A 7,327-nucleotide genomic window follows, 5' to 3' on the forward strand; every position below is an offset into this window, starting at 1 on the left:
TCAGGCTCTGGGCTGACGGCTCGGAGCCTGGAGCCTGTTTCCGATTCTGTGTCTCCCTCTCTCTCTGCCCCTCCCCCGTTCATGCTCTGTCTCTCTCTGTCCCAAAAATAAATAAAAAACGTTGAAAAAAAAAAAACTGTTTGTAAAAAGTTTAAATATTTCAGAAGCACCCTAAAAGCATAAAAGTGCGAATAAGTGTTATCTTCGTTGAGTTTAGAGCTTCTCATATATTGTCGGTAGACCTGTATTATATAGGAATCAATGGTAACCGGAGTATGAATGTAGTGGAACGTAAGAATTGCTATTTAAAGAACCCCCCCCCCAAAAGCAGTTCATGACTTGGAGGCCTCTATCCACACTGAAGAGTTACCTAACCTCACAGTGCAGAGTCATGTTGAATAACATTCGTGCCCCCAATGTACCGATTCTATTTGTGGTGAGCTGGGAAATTAAGAGCTTGAATTAAATGATAAATTTAAATATTTTTCTTGTTTTAATTTAAATTCCATTTAGTTACTATGTAGTGTAGTATTGGTATCAGGAGTAGAATTCTTCACTTACATATAACACCCAGTGCTCATCTCAACAAGTGCCTTCCTTAATGCCTGTCAACCATTTAGTCTAATATATATATATATATATATATATATATATATATTAGACTAAATATATATATACACATACACCAAATATTCTTTATCAATTCATCAGTCAATGGACATTTGGGCTCTTTCCATAATATGGCTATTGTTCATAGCACTGCTATAAACATTGGGGGGCATGTGTCCCTTCGAATCAGTGTTTTTGTATCCTTTGGATAAAGACCTAGTCGTGCAATTTCAAGATCACAGGAGAATTCTATTTTTAACTTTTTGAGATACCTCCATACTGTTTTCCAGAGTGAATGCAGCGGTTTGCATTCCCACCAACAGTGCAAAAGTGATTCCCTGTTGCTTCCTGAGTTGTTCATTTGAGCCATTCTTACAGGTGTGAGGTGGTGTCCCGTTGTGGTTTTGATGTGTATTTCGCTGATGATGAGTGATGTTGAGCATCTATCCATGGGTCTGTTAGTCATCTGAATGTCTTGTTTGGAAAAGTGTCTATTCATATCTTCTGCCCGCTTCCTCACCGGATTACTTGTTTTTTGGGGTTGAGTTTGATAAGTTTTCTATAGATTTTGGATACTATCCCTTTATCTGATATGTCACTTGCAAATATCCTCTCTCATTCCATCAGTGGCCTTTAAGTTTTGTTGAGTGTTTCCTTTACTGTGCGGGTTTTGATGTTGAGGTCCCAATAGTTTGTTTTTTGCCTTTATTTCCTTTAACTCCAGAGACATGTATAGTCACAAGTTGCTGTGCCCAAGGTCAAAGATATTGCTACCTATTTTCTCCTGTAGGATTTTGATGGTTTCCTATCTCACATTTAGGTCTTTCATCCATTTTGAATTTATTTTTGTGTATGTTGTAATAAAGTGGCCCGATTTCATTCTTCTGCATGTCGTTGTCCAGTTTTCCTAGCATCATTTGCTAAATAAACTTTTTTCCATTGGATACTGTTTCCTGATCTCTTGAAGATTAGTTTGCCATACATTTGTGGGTTCATTTCTTGGTTTTCTACTCTGTTCCAATGATAAGTGTCTGTTTTATGGCAGCACCATACTGCCTTGATGACTACAGCTTTGTAATACAGCTTGAAGTCTGTAATTGTGAGGCCTCCAGCTTTGCTTTTCTTTTTCAGCATTACTTTGTCTATTCGGGGTCTTTTCTGGTTCCATACAAATTTTATAATTGCTGCACCTCTGAGAAGAATGCTGGTGTTATTTTGATAGGGGTTGTCTTGAATGTGTAGATTGCTTGGGGTAGTATAGACGTTTTAACAATCTTTATTCTTTCAATCCATGAGCGTGGAATGGTTTCCCATTTCTTTGTGTCTTCAATTTCTTTGATAAGTGTTCTTTCGTAAGTGAAAATTGTCATAGTTTTCAGCGTACAGATCTTTTACCTCTTTGGTTAAGTGTCGTAGACTCTGGGTCTGGAATTTTCTCTTGTCCAGCAAGAAATGGGATGCAGGATTAAAAATGTGAGAGAGGCTAATGTCCAAGAGGAGACAAGAGCCCTGAGAAAGGGTCCTTGCTCTGTTTTTATTAGGATCAGAAGGCTTACAAACATGGTAATGGACGTGCATAAAGAGACAATGAAATCATGAACATTAACTCATGGGCATGAGGGAAAGGGGGTTTAGAAGATATGTGGTGTTAGGGGTTTAGGTTAATATAAAACAGAATCCTGTTGCGCGGTGGAAGGTTGTTTAAGGCAGACTTGAGGCACCACCTCCCTTTACCTGAACTGGTCTAGGGGACAGGAAAGACAGAGCATGCTACCTCAGGGTCAACAAGGCACCTTTCTTTTGCTAATTACCTCTGCTCTGGGGAACTTCACCCTGCAAAGGTCTATACCCTATTTACCTGTTTACCTAATTTGGTCCTTCCTTCCTGTGAAAGCAGCTTTCTGCAGTTGTACTAAGTGGGGGGGTATTTCTGCCCTGAATATCTAATCTTGTTTACCCCATCCTGGATGTTTTCGTCCTGAGTTTCCCTATTCCTACACCTTTGTCCTATACTGGGAGCCTTTGCCCCATTTACCTAATCTTATGAACCTAATCTTGTTTACCCAAACTTGGGCGTGTACATCCCATGGCTTTCTAATTCTTTATGCCTTGTTAACCCATAGGGTGCAAGCTCAGGGAATTCCTAAACTTATTCCGCACAGTTAAGTTTATCTCTAGGTTTCTTAAGGCTTTTGGTGCATTGTAAATGGGATTGATTCCTTGCTATCTCTTTCTGCTGCTTCATGATTGGTGTATAAGAAATGCAACCAACTTCCGTATGGTGATTTTATATCCTGAGGCTTTACTGAATTCGTGCATCAGTTCTAGCAATTTTTTGGTATAGTGTTTTTGGTTTCCAGGTAGAGTATCATGTCACTCTGAGAAGAGTGAAAGTTTGACTTCTTTTTTACCAATTACTCTGCCTTTTATTTCTTTCTTTTGCGTGATTGCTGAGGGTAGGAATTCCAGTACTCTGTTGAAAAACAGTGGTGAGAGTGGACAACCCTGTTGTGTTCCTGATGTTAGTAGGAAAGCTCTCAGGCTTTCCCCATTGAGGATGATATTAGCTGTGGGTTTTCCATATATGGCCTTTATGATGTTGAGGTATGTTTTGTCTATCTCTACTTTCTTGAGAGTTTTTTTAATCAGGAAAGGAAGCTGTATTTTGTCACGTGCCTTTTCTGCATCTATTGAGAGGATCATGTGGTTTTATCCTTCCAGTTATTAACGTGGTGTATCATGGTGAGTGATTTGCACATATTGAACCAGCCCTGCCATTCAGGAATAAATCCTGCTTGATTCTGGTGAATAATTCCTTTAATGTACTTTTGGATTCGGTATGCTAGTATCTTGTCGAGAATTTTTGTGTCCGTGTTCATCATGGGAATTGGATGTAATTCTCCTTTTTAGCAGGTCTCTGTCTGGCTTTGAAATGAAGGTAATGCTGGCCTCATACTTGAGTTTGGAATTTTTCCTTCCCTTTCTATTTTTTGGAACAGTTTGAGAAGAATATGTATTAACTCTTCTTAATGTCTGGTAGAATTCCCCTGGGAAGTCATCTGTCCCAGTTCTCCTGTTTGTTGGGAGACTTTTGATTACTGATTGAATTTCTTTACTGTTATGGGTCTGTTCAAATTTTCAGTTTCTTCTGTCACAATGGTGGTAGTTTATATGTTTCTAGGAATCTATCTATTTCTTCAGGATTGCCCAATTCATTGAAATATAATTGATCATAATATTCTTTTATAATTGTATTTCTGTGGTGGTGTTTGTGATCTCTCCTCTTTAATTCATGATTTTATTTCCTGGAGACCTTCTTTATTTCTTTTTGATAAGTCTGGTTGAGGGCTATCAATTTGTTAATTGTTTCAAAGAACCAGCTTCTAGTTTTGTGAATCTGTTCTGTTGTTGTTTTTTTATAACATTGATTTCTGCTCTAATCTTTATTATTTCTCTTTTTCTGCTGGGTTTGGGCTTTATTTGCTGTCCTTTTTCCATGTCCTTTAGGTGTAAGGTCAGGTTGTGTATTTGAGACATTTCTTCCTTCTTTAAGAAGGCCTGGAATGCTACATACTTCCCTCTTATGACCACCTTGCTACATGTCAGAGGTTTTGGACTGTCATGTTTTCATTTTTCTTGGCTTCCTTGTACTTTTTATTTCCTCTTTAATTTCTTGGCTAACCCATTCATTCTTAGTAGGATGTTCTTTAACCTCTGTGCATTTGTAGTCTTTCCAAATTTTTTCTGAGCTAGATAACAAGTTTCAAAGCCTTGTGGTCTGGAAATATGCATGGTATGATCTTGATCATTTTGTACCGGTTGAGGGCTTACACTACAGCATCTTTATTCATTCATCCCTTGGTTTAAATACCTCACTTGCTCTGGAGTCAAAGGTAACCCAGTTGCTCAGAGAGTAGAGTTAGGTTTATCTGAGCTTCCAGTGGGTTTATAAGTGCTGTTTGCTGTGCATACAGTATGAAATTGTCCTGGATGGGAGATTATGTCTCATGTTGCACCTTACAGGTAAGCACCCACTCAGACCTCTGCCCCAACACACTCACCAAATGCAAGCTTTCCTGTGTAGTTCTCATCGCTTTTCTTGGGTATGAGTTGCTTGACTCCCTTGGTCATATGATAGTTCTCTATCCAGGTGACATGCACATTCGTGGATAGAATCTCTGCACATGGCAGATAACAGCCACCAAATCTGAGGAGGGTGAAGACTGGGACACTGTCACTGTAGGGGGAACTGACACGGCCCAGGGAAAGCAGACAATTACTATAGGAAGTCCACTGTAGAACCCTGGGAATTCCTTGACAATGGGTCATCTGCCCAGGGTCTGCCCCAGAGGAGGATTCAGGTACTTGTTAACAGATCCCTGCATAGGTAAATGCATGGCTGAATGAGAGTGTGCTTTGAGTGAATGCATGCTTGATTCATGGTGGATCGAGGAATGCATGCAGAAAAGAATGAATGGGATTGACAAAAGCCTCAGAATCTTGCTCTTTTTTTTCCACTTTGGCCATGTAAGATGCAAAGATGAACATTAAATACCATTTAAAAACCTACAGGTCAGGTGACTCACTCTACGATTTGGTAATTCTAATATTTTAAGATTCACAGACTCTACATCTTTTTGACTCCAAGAGACTGAGATTTTTACATAGGAAGGAACTAGGATTTGGAGAGTTTCAGTAATCTGCCCAAGGTCACAAGTGGCAAAGCTGGGGTTACACCAGACACAGCGTGTTTTACTGTCATGCTAGTCGGACACCCCAACTTTCAGGCTCTATGCATTTATGATTCCTGGCTTCTGAAATCATGATCTAACGACTTCTAGAACTCTTTGCAACTGGGTTTTCAGCTGTGCAGTAGAATGAGGAAAAACAATGAGGAAAAACGGCACGATTGTTAAATACTATAAGATGTTATATATTTCAGTAGAATTCATAGGAAGTCACAGTATGACATAGGCTAACACTAAGCCAAAGGCAGGGAGAGTGGGTTGTGGTCCCTACACTGACACCACAGCCCAATGCAGGGGAATGGCAGGGAAGCCACATGTTTCAGCTTGAGCGAAAGATGTGAATGTTCCATAGCCAGTGGATGGCATGGAATGTGATTGGACTTGAGAACATTACTGAGGAAAGCTAGTTTTCCCAGAAGAACAGATGGACACCCTAATGACACTGTATTTGACGAAATTAATGCAAATTGAGCAGCAGGAAACACTGGTTGTCCTCAGAGAATCAGAGAACAGCAGAGCTGAGGGTAGACCAGGGCAGACCATGGAAAGATCAAGTGCCAGGAGAGAGACTCAACCCCTCTGGGACAACTTATCCAAACGAGACCTGGGAGCGGGTGACACACAAGAACCTTCCTGCTGGTGTCTCGGCTCCCCAGAGCCATAGGAGTAGACCACAGCCACGTGTGGATTTCCTATGTGGGGATCGATGTCTTGACTGCATTGTGGTGACCCTTCAGGGAGCTGTCACCAGGCCCCGATGACATTCCAGTTAGAAATGAGTGAGTGGAATTGTGCAGGCTTGTAGAGGTTCTGCCTGCCTTTGGATCCCTTTGTTTTGTCTCAGGAGATACTAAGCTTGGGGGCTACCTTTCCCCGTGTTGAGATTCCATCCAAATCCAGAGGATTATATGGGGCTACAGTGTCTGTGATTTAAGTTTGGAGTCAGGAAGTAGGCCAAAACAGACACAATGCATATTTTCGAGCTCAGCTTTGTCCCTAAACCTCAGAAAGGCCAGACAGAGTTGTAGGCTCAGTTTAACAACTTTTTGGACCATCTGGTGCACACATGTAGTTGTGCTTAACCTATTGAATACCTTGTGATTTTGGAGTTTTTCTGGCCCTGTGTTCATGTTTTGGTAGTTGGGTCATCATAAAGGGCATGGTCTGTCACATGGCTTCATTCAAGAGTGGGCACAGGGCCCAGACTGAAAGAAGAGCCATGTATAGAATCCCAGCCTACAGAGTTGTTTGTGGGTGAAGGGGCACGGTATCCAGTGTGTAGTGATGATTTGGTACATGCTTCAGATTTTGAAAAATTTAGTTTTACAAACCTAGGGGATGGAGTTTCTCAGGCTGTACTCACTGTTCACAGACACAAGGGGCTTGAACCAAATACCTATGACACATCTGGGTGCCCTGTTGTTAACTTCACACAGTAATAGGTGCCCCCATCCTTGGGTGACACATCACTGATGTGGATGGAATAGTCTGTTTGGTTGACCTCTGTGTTTTCCACTTGATTTACTTGGGGGAATGGGCTTCTGGAGGAAGGGAGTGGAGAGATTCTAGAAATGCTCTCAGAAAGTGATGGAACCAGCATGTTGGCTTGTATGTCACACCGGAATGGGCTCTACTCAAGCACAATGCTTGTGTCTGGAGACTCTCAGCCCACACAAGACTGATGACCCTTCATGTCCATGAGTCCATTGCCATGCACTTGCTGCCAGAGCTATTTTGCAACTGGTTGCTTGTGAGCCCTGTCTCCTCTTAGGGATCTACAGGATGTTAAGTCCAGGGTGGGGGGGGGGGGATGTTAGAGCAAGAGGAGCATGCAGAGCAGGCCCAAACTGCCCATAGGAAATGACAAGACTCCCCTCTCCCAGGGATGTCACCATCCTCTCACATTGTCCTGGAATGACGAATTCCATGCTGGGAAGCCATCCATGGCCCCTACTGAGCATCTTTCCTGC

The sequence above is a fragment of the Lynx canadensis genome, chromosome A3 (assembly GCF_007474595.2).
Source record: "Lynx canadensis isolate LIC74 chromosome A3, mLynCan4.pri.v2, whole genome shotgun sequence".
NCBI classification, from domain to species: Eukaryota; Metazoa; Chordata; class Mammalia; order Carnivora; family Felidae; genus Lynx; species Lynx canadensis.